At 49.1% G+C, this 17,704-nt stretch overlaps 1 long non-coding RNA gene across 2 annotated transcripts; it reads right to left on the reverse strand.

Annotated features, from left to right (window-relative positions):
• Nucleotides 1-6,780: 6,780 nt before the first annotated feature.
• On the reverse strand, nt 6,781-15,447 carry LOC109284553 (uncharacterized). Of its 2 annotated transcripts, XR_009457297.1 has the most exons (7): nt 15,357-15,447; nt 14,359-14,796; nt 11,944-12,136; nt 11,066-11,283; nt 9,995-10,080; nt 9,325-9,679; nt 6,781-8,967 (listed from the first exon to the last, which is right to left on the reverse strand). It is a non-coding gene; the product is annotated as an uncharacterized LOC109284553 (long non-coding RNA). The 2 variants fall into 2 exon arrangements; XR_009457296.1 differs by having other exon boundaries at nt 9,325-10,080; nt 14,437-14,796.
• Between the last annotated feature and the right edge of the window lie 2,257 nt (nt 15,448-17,704).

Raw genomic sequence — 17,704 nt, forward strand, 5'->3', positions numbered from 1 at the left:
TAAGGAACATATTCAGAAGCTTACCCAGGGTTAGGGAACAGATTCAGAAAGAAATGCAGGCCCAGTTAGGATTGTGCCAAGTGCTAGGGGGACCGAATGGGTCCACAAAGGTTTGCAAGCCCAGTTACAGTTACACCAAGTGCAAAGCATAGGGGACACAGTCACAAATGCATCCAGGGCCACCTACAGTTCCACAAAGTGCTAGGCAGACAGCACAGGTGCACCAGTCCTTCCAGAGCCACTTACAGTTACGCCAACTGCTAGGGTGAGGGACCAGATGCACAAATAAATCCAGGGCCAGTTAGGGTTGCACCAAACGCTAGGTAGACAGCAGGGGTCCACATATGAATCGGGGTCCACGCACGGTTACACTGACTGCTTGGGTTAGAAAACAGATTCGGAAACAAATCCAGGCACAGTGAGCGTTACATCAACTGCTACGGTGTTAGAACACATTCCAGAATGAGTACAGGCTCACTTACCGTTGCACCGAGTGCTAGGGAGACAGAACAGGTCCACAAATGAATCCAGGGCCACTTAGGGTTACACCGAGTGCTACGGTTAGGAAACGGGTCCACAAACAAATCTGGGCCCAATTTAGGTTTAGGCCGAGTGCTAGGGGGACAGACCCGGTCCAAAACTGTATCCAACTCCAGTTAGGGTTACACCAAGTGCTAGGGTTAGGGAACAGGTTCAGAAATGCATCCAAGGCCACTTAGGGTTGCACCACATGCTAAGCAGACAGACCAGGTGCACCAATGAATCTGGGGCCAGTTACAGTGAGGGCGAGGTCTACGGTTAGAGAACAGATTCAGATACCAATCCAGAGCCACTTAGGGTTGCACTAAGTGCTAGGTGGACAGCAAGGGTCCACAAATGAATCCAGCCTCACGGACGGTTACACAAAGTGCTTGCCTTCGGACACAGGATCACAAATGAATGCAACCCACTTAGCATTACACCAACTGCTATCTTCGGGGAACAGATTCAGAAATGATTCCAGGCTCCGTTAGGGGTAGGCCAAGTGCTACACAGACAGAACAGGCCCACAAATGAATGCCGGGCCAGTGAGGGTTACACCAAGTGCTCGCGTTAGGGAACGGGTCCACAAACGAATCCGGGTGCAGTTGGGTTTATGCCAAGTGCTAGAGGGTCAGACCGGGGACACAAATGACTCCGGGCCCAGTTAGGGTTACACCACGTGCTAGGGTTAGGGCACAGATTCTGAAATAAATCTGAGGCCCGTTCAGGTTAACACCCACTCCTGGGTTCCACCACAGGTGCCGAAATTAATCCCAGGCCAGTTAGAGTTAGGCCTAGTGCTAGGGGTGACACAATGGGGCCACTACTGAATCCACAGACGCTTCGGGTTACACCAAGTTCTAGGGGGACAGCACAAGTCCACAAATGAATCTGGGTCCACTACGGAGGTATCCCAACGGTGACACCACAGAGTCCGAAATGAATCCAGGCCCACGTAGGGTTAGGCCGAGTGCTAGGATTACAGAACAAATTAAGAACTCCATCCAGGTCCAGGTAGGGGTAACGCTGTGGAAAAAAACAAGCATCACTCTGTTATTTAGTCCCAAAGTTGTCAGACACCCTTGTTCACAAGCCACTGCAGCAGAGGTAGTCAACATCACCGCAGAAAATCAAAGCACACCTTTTAGATGTTTCGATGTCATGTCAGTTGACAAACGATGTAAGAAGGATGAGCAGAGAACTAGTTGGAACCTCAAACCTGCAAACACAGGACACTTATGGGTTGCCCTACTAACCTCAGAGGTCTGGTCAGTCATTAGGGAAAATTCCACAAAGCACTTCCCTTCCATTAACAGTTTCAGTAGCAATGGCTAAGATTTCTGCCATGGATTTAGTCTCAACACCCTCAGTGTCATGTTGGAACTTCTTCCTAATATCTTTGCTAGCCTGACTTAGGAATACAAGTCTTAACACGGGCAAAGTGGCAGGTGTCTCGGGGTCCATGTTTCCATACTGACATCTAACTTTACAGAGCCTTTTAAAGTAGTCTGAAGGGTGTTCTTCTGGCCCCTGAACAGTAGCTGTCACTTTGGACCAGTCTGCAGTTGTGTCTCCTGCCTCCCCTTTTCTTTTTTTTAAGTCCTTTTTGGTATACGTATGGCATTCGGTCCCTCTTCCTGGTTCTCATTATAGTTTGGATCTTGCCTAGGTACGCCATTAGGCATGGAGTGGTTTGGATGCTGCTGATTGGCTAGAAATTGGTCAGTGTGGCGTAGTACTTGGATCTTCTCATCTGAGGTTCGTAGGCTTTTGAGAAGCTGCGTGACACCTGTCCAGGAGGGGCAATAAGTCATGCAAATGGTTTGAAGCGCCTTAGGACTACTTCAGGATCATCTGCGAGCCTGGGGGTTTTAGGGGAAGCAGAAGGCTAGAGGCAGGTACTCGTTGTTGGGTACAAATAACTATGGGAGTTGGATCACTGTTCAGGGAAGGTGATCCTGGAGGGGGATGCCTTGATTTATCTACAGGCTCATGACTTGGGTGCTCCCCGGAAGGCAGTCGGGGTGATGCCTTCTCATGATTTCCCGAGTTCCCTGCCGGCACAGGAATGAACGGATCAGGTGGGATAGGGGGTCTGGCCACGGGTTTATAATCATTATCTGATTATGACGGTGGTACAGAAGGTTTTGGCCATTGAAGGGGAGCTAACAAATTCAGGAGAAGGACAGGGGTCGGGGTGACTAAAGGTCTACTAAAAACAGTGTCTTATACAAGCCAGTAATTTTTTAGGTCAAGGCACAGGTCCTTCAGGATCTCTCTTACATGCTCACCACTGAACCACCACTTACCTGGAAAATTTCCATGGATGGGGAAAGGATAAAGCTGTCCACTGGGTCACCAGGTTCCAGTTGGGCCCCCTTGCTTCCAACTCTGCCTTTCTAGACAGCCTTGGGATGGCTAGACCCAACCGTAGTCTAAGAGCTGGTCAGCGACTCATCTTCATTCATTCAAAGGAACTTTGGCACTAAGGCACAGCACTCAACAATATATATGTAGTCCCAGTCTTGGTCAACAATACCAGGGAAAACATCCACACTATTCCCCAGCTTTCTCTATTCCTAACTCTAGACTTTTTCAGTACCCTTTTAATGTTAAGCTACGTTCCTACATACAAACAAAGGCTGCAGTGTGAAGATCGTTTCACAAGTGCAGAACACGTAAGCTTGAGCTGGTTTCCCGACCCACACAGACAGTCCTCCACCAATAACCCCTTTAGAGATTTCAAAAGGGCTCTTACCTTGATTTGGTGCCTGGGGAATCAGAGGGGAAGGGTCCACAAGGATCACAGTACTCACAGCCAGGCGTGGCCATCCACGCCTCACAGCACCAAGAATACAGGAGAAAACAAACGTCACTGCTCTTTAGTCACAAAGTCCTCAGAGACCTTTGTTTACAAGCAGCTGCAGGAGGGAAGCACTGAGCCTGTCCCCCACATACCATCAAAGCAAACCTTTTAAATGTGTCAATTGCAAGTCACATGACAGAAGATATAGCAAGTTGAACACAGAACTAGTTGGAACCGAGAAACCGCAAATGCGGCAAACTGCCCACATAGGAAAATTACGCGTAGACCTGTTGACAACATAGGTCTGCTCAGTGGCTAAGGAACATTCCACAAAACACTCCTGGCAAACATATTAAGGCCTGGAGTTGTCTTCTCCAACAGCACCAAGTCCTAGGGGGACAGCGCAAGTCCACCCATGAATCCAGGTCCACTTAGGGTTACGCTGTGTGCTACGGTTACGGAACAGGTCCGCAAATGGTTCCGTGTCCAGTTAGGCTTACGCCAAGTGCTAGGGTTGGGGAATGGATTCAGAAACAAAATCGGGTGCCGGTAAGGGTTACGCCAAGTGGTAGGGTTGCAGAACAGATTAAAAAATTAATCCAGCCCCAGTTGGGGTTGCGCCGAGTGCTAGTGGGGACAGAACGGGTCCGCAAACAAATCCGGGCCCAGTTACGGTTACGCAGACGTCTACCGTTAGGGAACATATTCAGAAATGAATGCAGGGCCGGTTAGGGTTACGCCGAGGGCTAGAGTTAGGGAACGGATTCACAACCGAATCCAAGTCCAGTTACGCTTACGCCGAGTGCGGGGGTTAGGGAACGGATTCAGAAATGAACCCGGGGCCGTGTAGAGTTACGCCAGGTGCTAGCAGGGACAATACATGTCAACGAATGAAGCCGGGTGCACTTACAGTTGCTCACAGTACTAGGGTTAGGAAACAGGTCCACAAACAAATTCAGTGCCAGATAACAGTAGGCCAACTCCTAGGGTTCGGGAACAGATTCAACCACAAATCCGGGTCCACTTAGCATTACCCCGAGTGCTAGGGTTAGGAAACGGATGCAGAAACAAATCCAGAGACGGTTCGGGTTGGCCCAGCTACGACAATCAGAGAACGGATTCAGAAATGAATCCAGGCCTTGTTACAGAGCTACAGTTACCTTTAAGTCCACTCGGTTACACCAAATGTGAGGGTTAGGGAACAGACGCAGACACACCTCCAGAGCCAGTGACAGTTACACCGAGAACTAGAGTTAGGGAACAAACGCATAAATGAATCCAGGGCTTGTTAGGGTTGCGCCAAGTCCGAGGGTTAGGGAACAGATCCAACAATGATTCCGGGGCTACTTAGGGTTAGGCCAAGTGCTACAGCCAGACAACAGATTCCGAAATTAATCCAAAGCCAGTTACAGCTAGGCCTACTGCTAGGGAGACAGAACACAGCCACCAATACATCCGGGGCCACTTAGGCTAAGGCCGAGTGCTAGGAGGACAGAACGGGTCCAGAAGCCACTCCGAGTCCATTTAGTGGTAGACCAAGTGCTAGGGTTCGGCAACATCTTCGCAAAAGAATCCAGAGCCCGTTAGGGTTACGCCGATGGCTAAGGTTAGGGATCAGAGTTATAAATGGCTCCGGCCCAGGTCACGGTTACGCCGAGTGCTAGGGTTAGTGAACAATTTCAGAAACAAATCAAGACCGACTTAGAGATACACCAAGTGTTAGGCAATGGATTCAAAAGTTAATCTGCACCCCATTAGAGTTAGGCCAAGTGGTAGGGTTAGGGAACGGATTCCAAAACGAATTCACAGCCACTTAGGGTTAGGCCACTTGCTAGGGTGAAGGGGACAGATTCAAAAATGATTTTCGGGCCACTGAGGCTTCAGCCAAGTGCTAGGGGTGGAGAACAGAGTCAGAAACAAACCCAAGTCCAGGTACCATTACAACAAGTGCCCCGCTTTGGGAACGCATTCCAAAACAAATCCTGGCCCAGCTATGGTTACACCGAGCGTTACAGTTTGGGAACGTATTCAGAAACGAATCCAGATCGAGCTAGGGCTCCACCAAATGCTAGGGTTAGGCAACAGATTCAGAAAGGACTTTGGAGCCAATTGCGGTTACACCAGTTGCTAGGGGTAGGGAACGTGTTCCGAGATGAATCCGTGCCCCGTTAGGGGTAGGGAAAGCGCTACGGTTAGGGACCAGGTCCGCAAATGACTCCGGGGCCAGGTAGGGTCAGGCTGAGTGCTAGGGTCCAGGGACAGATTCAGAAATGAAGTCAGGCCTAGGAAGCATGACGTCAAGTGCTGGGATTAGGACACAGATTCAGACATGAATTCGGGGCAGTTAGGGTTAGGCCAAGTGCTAGGGGCACAGAACGGGTCCACATATAAGTCCAGCGCCAGTTAGGGTTAGGCCGAGGGCTAGCGGGACAGAATAGGCCCGCAAACGAATCCAAGTCAAGGCCAAAGGCTAGCGTTAGGGAACAGATTTAGAAATGACTCCAAGTACAATGACGGTTACAGCAAATGCTACGGTTACAGCACAGATGCAGAAATGAGTCAGGGGCTACTTAGGGTGACGCTGAGTGCTAGGGTTAGGGAACAGACTCATAAACAATTCCAGGGTTTGTTAGGCTTGCGCCAAGGGCTAGGGTTAGGGAACAGATCCACAAATGCATCCAGGGCCAGTTAGGGTTAGGCCAAGTGCTAGGGGGACAGCACGGGTCCACGAGTGAATCTGTGTCCAGTTACTGTGAGGCGGAGGGCTAGGGTTAGGGAACATCTTCAGAGATGAGTCCCGGTCCAGTGAGGGGTACTGCAAGTGCTACGGTTAGGGAACTTAGTCACAAACAAATCCAGAGCCAGTTACGGTTACGACGAGCGGTACGGGTAGGGAACATATTCAAAAACAAATCCACGTCGAGTTAGGGTTACGACGAGCGGTACGGTTACGGGACGCATTCAGAAACAAATCCGAGGCCAGTTAGGGTCAGGCCAAGTGCTTGGGTTAGGGACCAGATTCTGAAGTGACTCCAGGAACAGCTACAGTGAGGCCAAGTGCGACTGGGACAGAACGGGTCCTGAAATGAATCACAGTCCAGGGAGGGTTAGGGGAACAGTTAGGGTTAGGGAACGTATCTCGAAACAACTGCCGATCCAGTTAGGATTAGGCTAAGTGCTAGGATCAGGGCTCTGACTCAGAAATGAATCCAGGCCCAGTATGGGTTGCACCGAGTGCTAGGGTGAGGGCACAGGTGCACAAACTAATCCGGAGCCATTTAGACTGACGCCAAGTGATAGGGTGAGGGAACAGAGTCAGAAATTAATCCAAGGCCAGCAAGGGGTAACGCTGTGGAAGAAACAAGCGTCGCTCTGTTATTTCATCACAACGTTGTCACACACCTTCGTGAACAAGCAGCTGCAGGAGGGAGGCACTGGGCCTGTCCATGGCATGCAATCAAAGCAAACCTTTTATATGTTGGTTTCAAGGGCAGGTCACATGAGAGAAGACATAACGAGTTGAATAGACAACTAGGTGGAACCCGGAACCTGCCAACACGGCAAAGTGCAAGCCTGGGGACATTCTGGGTTGACCTATTGACATCGTAAGTCTGCTCCGTAGTTCTTGAGAATTCAACCAAGCACTCCTTACAAACAGCTTAAGGCCGGGGGTTTTCTTCTCCTACAGTGCCGAGACCTATGGGTACAGCACGGGTCAACAAATGAATCCAGGTCAACTGAGCGTTACGCTGCGTGCTACAATTAGGAAACAGGTCCACAAATGAATCCGTGTCCTGTAAGGCTTACACCAAATGCTAGGATTGGAGAACGTATTCACAACGGAATCTGGGTCCGGTTAGGGATACGCTGAGTGCTAGGGTTACGCAACCGATTCGGAAAGGAATCCAGGGCTAGTTATGGTGACACCAACTACTAGGGGGACAGAATGGGTGAACAAATAAAATCAGTGTGCCGGTGTGCATCAGGGTCAGACAACAAGTCTGTGGGGGAAAACTTTGTCATTGGCCAGAGGCTCTAATGAACAAGGCCACTGAAGTGTAAAATCATAGCTTAGTAAAGAAAGCCTTCCTGATCAGCGGCATACACAAAACCAGAATTTTGCCATGAGGCCCGATTCTGAACACAGGCAGTACGTGGGTTCTATAGAAATCGTGACGTCATAAGCATAGCAACAGTAATAACCGATCGACCTGAGCCACGACACAGACAGGTCTGCGCATGTCGTCAACTTGTTCCTGGAGACACACGCCACTTTAAACCAGCGTGTAACAGCAAAGTCATGACCGGGCTACATGACTCGCTGACTAGCAAAATAGCAGACTGGAACCATATTGTTTTCCCGTTCATTTCCCCCCTTTGCTCCTTCCAAAGGAGCATCACTATATTTATATTTGGCACAGGTCTGTCCATAGTTTCTCTTGCTCTATTAATTATTGTTCAGTTCTAACACCATGTTTCCAATCGTATCTTTGGCCCCAGATGAGATAGTGTGTTCAGCCTTTCTAACACACAACTTTGTGCAGTAGAAAACTAGTTGCACAATCACATACAAACTTAACCCTAAAATATAAACCATACACAAAGCAGATATTATTTTCCCAAGCAGACCTTGGAATAATCCCCTAGGATCTAACCACTCCAACCAGTGTACTGAATAATCTTTGGGAACAAAGGCTGCTTCAGCAGCTTTTGCAGCATGAAGCATCCCATTATTAACTTGATTTTCTACTAATTCAAAGGTACTATTTACATAAGGGCAACACTTATTGGCCTATTGCAGCGCGGGCATCCCCTTCCGATGCTAAAACATAGTCTAGGGCTAATCGGTTCTGCATAAGCAGTACTCGTAAAGTATCTTGATGTCAGCCTATGCTCTTCATAGCGTTTCCCAGACTGGCTGTGGCAGTTTCAGTTTCTAGCGCCCATATTTCGACTGACGCTTGTAGTCGTACGGTATGTCTCCCCAAACAGGAGATCGCCGGCTCGGTAATTGGTGGACTTATTCCTGCTACAGAACAGCCTAGTAATTGTCCCAAGGTGAAAGGATATGTATAAGTTTCAAGGGTAGCTAGCACATGCTGTTCTCAATCTGCTTGCTCGGGGCTTTCTATTTCATTTCGGGGATGCCCTGGAGGCAGAACGTTTCTAGCTCAGGCTGGAGGGGTTAGTCAGGCGACATAACAGTATCCGGACCACTGTGGCAGTACCTGATGGTAGACTTTAGTCCCGCACACCCAGTAGGTTCCCGGCAGGGCCTGGTTATTACTGAGAAAGCCTTCATAACAGTCTCGGGTAAACTGAGCTCCAATAGGAGATGGCCTTTCCAAACTGTCAGGAGATGCTGACTTTATGCTGCCATGTCTATAGCAATGCCCTCCTAAATTTAAACATTCCAATATGGCGACATGTGACCACTTCATTGGTGTGCAGGATACTGCACCAGTTCTGCTAGTGCAGTTATTTGGCCCATACCATCCATGAAAACTTTGGCACCACGTTCTCTCTGTAGTATGATTGTTCATCCGCACTCCTCATCCCGTATCAAAATGTTAACAGCTACTGTTTCCCACGGAATCAAAATTTGGCTGGGAATAGTTGCGTGCCCAACACAATTCTCCCTGTAAAAGAATCACCGAAAGGTACTTTGCATCAGTCCAAGTGGCATCGTTTGGGTCTGCCCACTGCACAGTTTTCTACACACAAGGGGCGAGGTATCATAAGGAATCCTTTGCTACAAGCCCTAGGACTAAGACCACACACCCAGCAATCTGCGACGTGTCGGGCTACTGATACCTTCTGCACCAGACCTAGGTATACGTTAGGGGCACCTAATACGGCTAAAATAAGTAGCACTGCAGCCATAATGAACTTAGCCGTCATGGTGGCAAGCATTGCTTGGCTTGCCTCTGCAGACAATACTTCGGGCTTTCATTGTCTATGAGTTCACCTTGACATAAATAACAGTGATCAGTTACCTTTCCTTGGCTTGTCTTCTAGGACAAAGGTTATAGTTGTACGGGGGCTCAGCAAGGTGAGGGGTATCCTCATTCGTTTCTTGGAGACCTTATTCCTCAGTTTCCGTTTGAGTGGGATCTAATTGCGACCGGGCTGGCTTTGGGTTGATTTCTTCTTCTTTCTTTGGCATTAATGTATCCAGGCAGAATTTCCATCCACCTTTACGGCAGTATTAGTGGCGAGCAAGACTTGATGGGGTCCAGTCCGTCCAGGTTGCAGGCAGTCCTTCTGGGAACATTCCTTTGCTCGGACCCAATCGCCAGGTGTCAAACCATGGCAGGGAACAGCAGTTGGAATGTGTAAAGCTGCAATGACCTGTGGAAACAAAGTTTTGACAGTCTTCATGAGTCCTTTGCTATAACTGAACACACTGTCATGACCTTCTAACAGATCTACTGCTTTAATCTCTTGGACAGGGGTTAAACCCACGTTCATAGGTCTACTAAATAAAATGTCACATGGCGTAGGGCCATGTTTTATATTAGGCATGTTCCTGAGGTGCAGTAGCACAATCGGAAGAATGTCAGGGCCATAAAGTTACGCCGGCTTACTAAGTTTGGGTAATTTAAATATCTCGGTTAACGCGTGCCTGCAAGATGAGAGACAAGGGTTTCAGGGGGAATGATGCACCCGTCACGAGACTTCCACAAGGTCTCTGAATGTAAGATACCCCCGGCAGACAGCCACACGTGTTTTTCGGATTCTGGAGCTGCACCCTGGAGAAGAGACACGTCAGAGGTTACGAGATCAAGGACTAGACAAAAGGGAATGGCAAGTGAGGTACCATCAAGCGCTGCATGCTGCGCATGTTTCTCTGCACAAGGATTTCCTTTGCTCACATCATGCAAACCTCCTGTATGACCTTTACAGTGCAGAACAGAAAATGGTTTCAGGAGGAAAATAGCATCCAGCAAGGCATTAGTTGAAGGAGCATGAGGAATAGGAGACCCAGACGAGGTAAGGAATCCACGATGCTTCCAAATCTGACCTGTGGAATGGCACGCTTTAAAGGCATAATGGGAATCAGCATAAATATTAACGGACTTATTGTCAGCTACAATACAAGCACGGGTTAAGGCTATTAGTTCAGTGGGTTGTGCGCGCCGGATACCAGGAAGACTGTGAGCTTCAATGACTGTATGTGGTGAACGTACGGGCAAACCAGCGCAAAGTTGCCCAGTCGCGTCTCTTTTGCATGAGCCATCTGCAAAAGAAATGCAATCAGGGTTAACTAGAGGTGTATCTGTGAGATCTTGACACAGGGTAAATACCTGATCTGTCTGACTAATGCAGTCCTCATTTAACAAGCGAGTATCTCCATCGTGCGGTACAGGTAAACGAGAAGCAGGGTTTAAAACATTATCACGAACAGCAGTAACATTAATCGGCAGCTATAATAGCGCGTTCGTCGGAAGATAACCTTGGAGAGGACAATTGTTGAGTTTTCCCACGATTTAACAAGGCAGAGACAGCATGGGGAATAGCAAGGGTAACAGGAGATCCTAAAAGCGTAGCTGCTGATTTTTCTAAAAGCAATGCAGCAGCAGGGACAGCACGCAAACAAAGGTGGACATCCTCGAGCAACAGGGTCAAGCAAGGAAGAAAAGTAAGCACGTGGTGTATAAGAAGAACGAAAAGGTTGGGTTGGGACTGCGGTAGCAACACCTTCTCTTTCACGACAGTATCCTGCAAAGGGTTTACCAGAGTCAGGGTGTCCCACTGCTGTTGCAGAGGCTCGTGCAGTTTTTAGGTTAACACAGGGTTGTTCGTGGTGCTCGGTCTGTAGCAGAGGGTTCTTAGGAGAATCATCCTTAGTAAGCTTGTTTACCGGTTTAGCTGGTACAGAAAAGGTAGGTATCCACCGCCAACAACAAGATGCAGAGCCGAAAAATTCTCTGAGCTGCTTCTTGGTAGTGGGTCTGGGGAGAGACAGAACAGCAGAAATGCGATATGCAGTTCGATGTCTATGTCCTTTGGAGACTTCACGGGCTAGATATATACATTTTGACCAAACTGCTACTTAGCTTGAGAAGCTTTGTGACCTTGTTGGGCAAAACTTTTCAGCAGCTGAATTGTATCTGTACCACTGGCAATTTCAGCCTCCGACGCACCCATAAGATCATCAATATACTGGCTAAGTCCCGAGTTACAAGGCGAAAATATAGTATTCTAAAGCCTTGTTTAACACTTGAGAAAATATACAAAGGCTTTCAGTAAACCCTTGAAGAAAATGTGTCCACGTATACTGCCTTCCTTTGTCGCTACATGCAAAAAGAAAGTCGGGAGTCAGGGTGTCCTGGGATGGAGAAAAAGGCAGAACATAAATCAACAGAAAACAAAAACAATAGCGGAAGCAGGAATCATGCTCAGGATGGAAGAGGGATTAGGCACAACAGGATGAGAAGGGTCCCCAAACTGGAAAGTTAGATTTCTCAAATCTTGGTCAACACAATACACAGGTTTCCCATGCTCATCTGTTTTCCCTGCCTTTGTGACAGGTAGGATAGGAGTGTCACAGGGAGAGCGAGTTGGGATTAAAACAGCCTGCTGCAAAAGAGCATCAACCCCCAGGGCAATACCTTCGTCAGCTTCACGGCACAAAGGATACTGATCGATGGCAGGACAAGGTTTGCGTGCGTTATATGTTAAGTGAACTGGGTCAATGTTCAACAGTTTCCCCGCTTCATTGAGGTGGGAAGTCCGCAAGGACTCGGGAACATCCGCAAGAGATGGAGAGTTGGAGGAGTCTATCAATTTGGTTATTGTCAGGGTCTGTAGAGAACAAGAGCAGAACATTTGGGGTGTGATCAGAGGGCAGATGTAAATAGGCCTGACGAAGGGTTTTCGAACCCAAAAGCTTGCGTAATAACTATTCTCCAACCATTTGGGTTGGTCTCATAAAAGATATCAAATTCACCCAAGGAACCTTGTCTGCTGAAAAGGAGGTGCACTTGGTCTGCAGCTAAAAGTTGGGCGAGAGCTCTGATCGGACATTGGGGCCGCAGGATAAAAGTCCGCGCAAGGTTGGGCGTGCGGGCCAGGATCAGTTTGCCATATTTGGTCTAAAATTTGAATTTTTACAGCCATCAGGGTAGTCTTCAGTTCTGCTCTGTTTTTGTTTTGCGCCTGCTGTTGTTCCCAGCAATCGATAGATGCCTGAACAATTTCAGTCGTTTGGTTTTTTATTTTCAGCCTCCAACCAACTGCTGTAATTTTGCTTGTAACTTTGGCCGTAAATTCTTTAAAAAGGTGGTAACTAGCAACCCTTGCATGTTGTCTGCAGCAGGATCAATGCCGGCATGTCTTTGGATGGCTGCACAAAGTCAATTTTGAAAGTCGGTGGGAGGCTTGTCAGGATTCTGTGTGCAAAGTTCTACTTTTGTCCAATTGACATGAGTCTGAGCTACTCTGGTAATGGCATTGAGCAAAGTAGCTCTAGCATTTTCCAAATGTTGCCGTCCTAGATTTTCTGCATTATTGTGAGCATTTTGGTGGCGAAGGGGTGCCATCCGGGATATTCCTAGTTTCTGCCATTAGGAGTAATTTCTGTTCTGCATTTAACAGACTATTTAAGAGCCAGTTTACCAGAGACACCGTGGGATAGTACATACTAAAGACTGGGTGCAACTTATCTCTAACATCAGAAGGGCTTTCTCTGAGTTTTGGAAAGATATTACAAAAGCTGGGGAGATCACTAGCGGTCCAAGGGACATGAACTACAGTCCATTGGCCTCCTGGTATTTGAGGCAACTGTTGTCGCAATGGGCAGACAGCGGTTGATTTAACGTACCGCGGGTCTCCGAAGGTGGTCACAAACAATCTTCCTCCCTCTTTGGCATATAGGCTTATTACAGTCTGGCCATTTGAACCTCTTCACCTCGTGTAAGGGCCTTAAATCAGACTTTGAATTTTTATTAACTTCTCACATACTAGGTAGGTAATCATCATTGGAGTCTCAATTACTTGGAGCTGGGGGAGAAAGCAGGCTTGCTGGTGGCTCTCTAGGTGAACAGCGAGCTGCAGCAGCAGGAGGAGCAGGGGTGACTATTTGACCAGGAGGCGGAGGAACCGGACTAGGTACCCAGGAATCCAGTAGGTTTTCTGTATCTTGTTGGCTGCAGGTAACGTTGCGCACCGGAATACTAGGGTAAAGGTTTGTATATGTTGGAGGCCAATTTGGAGCGGGTGGAGCACTCGGGGTTCTCTCTTTCATAGGAGGCTGAGCCAATTTTTGCTCCTTTAATGTAGCCAATTGCCTTAAGGTATCATTAGAGTCTCTGAGACTAGTCTCAAGAGATTTTTGTTTTCTTCCCGAAGCTTCAGTATACCAGAGGTGCCAATATGTCATGTGTGTTGGCTTCGGGACTTCTAAGAATCCCCTCGGGTGATGTAATTTATCGGGAGCAAAGGTTCCTGTATCGGGAAACTGTAAGCCACGGTTTTCATAGGCGTAACCATTGCGAGCATGTGCCAATTTAACTAAGCGCGTTTGCTTCCTTGGACCCAATTTAGTTCCGTATTCCTTACACATATACCCCAAAGGGGTTGTTGGGGCTGGCCAAGAGGATCCTTGACCCACTGCCAGGATAATGTAGCAAAACTAGGAGAGATTTTGCAGACACACAAGAGAAAGGGGAAACGGGTTCGTCAGAGCGATGCCCGGTGCCAGAGACACAAAAGGAATGCACAAACTGGAACACGAGCCCTTGCTTTCAAGATTGGCTCGCAAGCGGCCAACTTGGGGCGGCTGTCCGTGAACCAGACACAAGGGAAGGACACAAGACCATCTCTCAAATGTCAATCAGAGCAATCAGGACAGACTGTTCGAGGCTAGTGAGCAAAAGGGATCAACATAGAAAAGTCTAGGCGTCCCCCAACAAAATCCGAACAGTGTGCCTGTCAGGGATGCCACGTCAGTCCATTTGAAATACAGTGTCTTGCAGTCAGTCAGATAAAATAAACTCTTATAGTTAGAAACGTAACGTAACGCTTACCGCAACGAAGACGTTACTCGTCCAGGCTAGACCACGCTGAGACTCGTTAAGCGAGATTCTTTAAGGAGGACCTCATACCTCCAAATGTTGGTGCCGTGGCTGTCGGTTGTGTCTCCAGACTCTTCAAGGTGCCAACTCAGTGCTCCGCTGCATCCCACTTCGGACAGCAGACAACTGTGGGGGAAAACTTCATCCCCAGGTTCCTTGGGCAGAGGCTCAAACAAACAGGCCAATTCACGTGTCAAGACTTAGTGTCATAGAAGAAGTATTCCTGGTCAGCATCGTACACGATTTCAGAAATTTGCCATGAGGTTTGACTCTGAACATAGGCAGCGAGGGGGTAATAGAGAAAATGTGACGTCATAAGCATAGCAACAGTAGAAACCGATCAACATTCTCTGCGACGCGGGCAAGTCTGCACGTGTCTTCAACTTGATCCTGCAGAAAAAAACTAGTTTAAACCAGTCTGTAACAGCAAGGTCATGAGCAGGCTACATGACTCGCTCACAAACAAACTAGCAGACTGGAACCATGTTGGTTGTCCCCTTCAGGTCCACGTATGTATCTTAGTGCAGAGTAGGGTTGGGGTGCATGTTTGTTACAGAATGGGTCCTCAACTGAGTCAGGGCACGGGCTAGGGTTAGAGAATGGGTGTAGAAAAAAGCTCAGGTCTGCATTTGAGTCAGGGAAAGGGTTACAGTGAGAGAACAGCTCCAGACATGAGTCTCATTCTGGATTATGGTTAGGGAAGCAGTTAGCATTACAGAACGGGTTCTAAAATGAATATGGGGCCAGGTTACTGTTAAGGAACGGGTTCACCAATGAGTCTGGTGTCGGATCGGGGTACAGAATGGGTCCGCAAATGAATCTGGGTCTAGGCTACGGTGAGGCAAAGGCTTAGGGAACAGGTTTGCCAATGAGTACTGGTGCAGGTTAGGGAAAGGGTGCACAAATAAATCCGGGCTTGGGGTCGGGTTAGGGACTGGCCGCCAACACACCTCACAGCATTCAAATCCTCCTGCTTCCGCCTGCATGGGCACTGCTCGGCTCCAGTCCTTGAACCGGCATTCATATCCGTGCGCCCGGGCCAGGATCCTGTGAGGGACAGAACAGGCCATCCACCGCAAAGGGCACAAGTTAACAGAAGCAGGGACCACCGAGTACAAGTCCCAGCCCACCCACCCAGGTAACCGCTCCTCCCCAAGCAGGGACTGGCCAAGACACACCCCTCTAGACATGCGAGAAGCCTCACCCCTTAGAGACAACAGTCCCCCAACCTGGCATAATTCTGCTCCTTCTCCATCCCAGCCTCATCCCCAACTGCCTTTCTCTCTGCACAGGCTACACGGGCACCTCCTGAGGGCGCAGAGCTAACTGCACTCCCAAACAGAAGGGCAATGGGCAAACAACTGCCGCACTGAAACACAATCCCACACTGCTCCAAGTAACATGTTACTCACAGGCTGCTGATGCACACAAGTCCAGCATAGGGGCAGAGGCCTCCTTCCAGGTGACCCAGAAGTCACCATCGGTGGCCAGTCACCGGTGTCCTCCACCTCCCAAGACGTTGTGGCTCTAGGGCTCTGTACCTGTACCTCGGGTCACCTCCGCTCACAGTCCCAACATTGGTATCACCCCAAAACAACAAGCAATTTTTACATGGAAGAGCAGTCCTCTCTCATAGTGGTAACGTGAAGACACCTCCCTTCCCCCCACCCCCACCCCTGCCCGGGGCTGCAGAAGCAGCACACGGCCAACCCCCCCAAACACGGTAGGCAGGGCACAGTCAAGCTCGTCCGCCCAGCAGGGTATCAATTTAGGTGCCAACATGGTCCTCTTTCCAGGTCTGGGAAAAGCAAAGGAAGAATACAAAGTGTTGCAGTGATTTTAGGTATCACACTAGGAAGAAACACCAGTGACAAATCCAGAGAGAGAGAGAAGAAAGTGCAGTTCCCAGATCTGAAAGGAGGCCACTGGCAGCACAGGCAGGGGACACCAGCACCTGCTGCGCTGACTGAGCTAACTCCAGGGCAAGATCGGCACCCACGTGCCAGGGGCAAACCCTGAAACCAGCTGTATACTTAAAGGCTATTTTCAGCCTTTTCAAAAGAACAAGGACTCGCAGGCAGCCTAAACCCAACCCAGGCTTAGACCAGCCAGTCTGTGGGGCAAGCCAGGAGGGCAACACCCTGGTGGAAATGAGAAGCTCAAGACACTGCGTATCAGACATTAGGGGTTTCCCCCCTCACCCAAAAAAGCCTAGGGCAAACAATGCTCACCACCCCACTTCCCCAGTCTAACCACACGCACCATTAAGTATTGTTTTCCTTCATCTTCCATCAGCGTGGCACCAAACTCCCTGCACCCATCCTCCGCCGCAAAATACACGCAGTCTTCTGAGAAAGGCACTGAAAGCTTGTCAGCCCAAAGAGGGGATGCACAAGCACAAAGGCAGAGACAGGGAAAGCTCTTCTCTCAGCCTCCACCACCCACATCCAGTTCCCCTACTCACTACGCAAGCTCTCAAAGGCTTGTCTGAGGCCTTGCGGAGCTGGATAGTCACAGGCACTCAAAACATGAAGCATCACAGTAGCCACCGTCCACAGAGTATGACCTGCAACAATACACACACAACAGCTCCTGGAAACACGATAGAACAAGTGGTCAGACAGAAAGACAAAGACCTCACACCTCGCCAAGGAAGCTCACACCCACCACAGGCTCCACACAGGTGACATCACAGGGGCAGAGGCCTCACGCCACACAAACTGGGACCTCGCGAGACAGCTGCCCATTTCCTCCTCCGCCATCGGTGCGGCTCTTCATCTCACCTCCGGTGCTTGAAGCCTTGGCAAGGTGACTCCTCTGCACACAGACATAGACAAAACACAGCAAGACACTTGCCACTGTTAACAGCTGAGAGGCCTCACGGCACTGAGAGCAGCAGACCCTGCCTGCCGGGACGTCACGGGCAACTTTTTATTTCTTAGCCCGCCACCCATAGCTGCAAGGTTGCAGGCACAGCTCTCTCCTTGCGAGGAAGGGAAGCAACTTAGATGTGCAAAGACAGGTCTCCTGCAAGCTCTGTTTTTCCTGGAAAAAGGCTACAGCAACTTGGAGGACGAGACAAACAGAAACGCATACAGACCCTGGACGAGGCATCCGCAGCACCAGTGGGAGAGCACGTGGGAAGACAAGCAGCTAGGCAGAGACACACACCATGTTCTGCGCTACCAAACCGTAGACAGGGTCAGGCAAACAGTTAGGGAACTGGTCCACAAGTACATTGGGGTGAAAGTTAGCGTTAGGAAAAGGTTAGGGTTAGGAAATGGGTTCAGAGGTGAAT

The sequence above is a fragment of the Alligator mississippiensis genome, chromosome 15, assembly GCF_030867095.1.
Source record: "Alligator mississippiensis isolate rAllMis1 chromosome 15, rAllMis1, whole genome shotgun sequence".
Lineage (NCBI taxonomy): Eukaryota > Metazoa > Chordata > Crocodylia > Alligatoridae > Alligator > Alligator mississippiensis.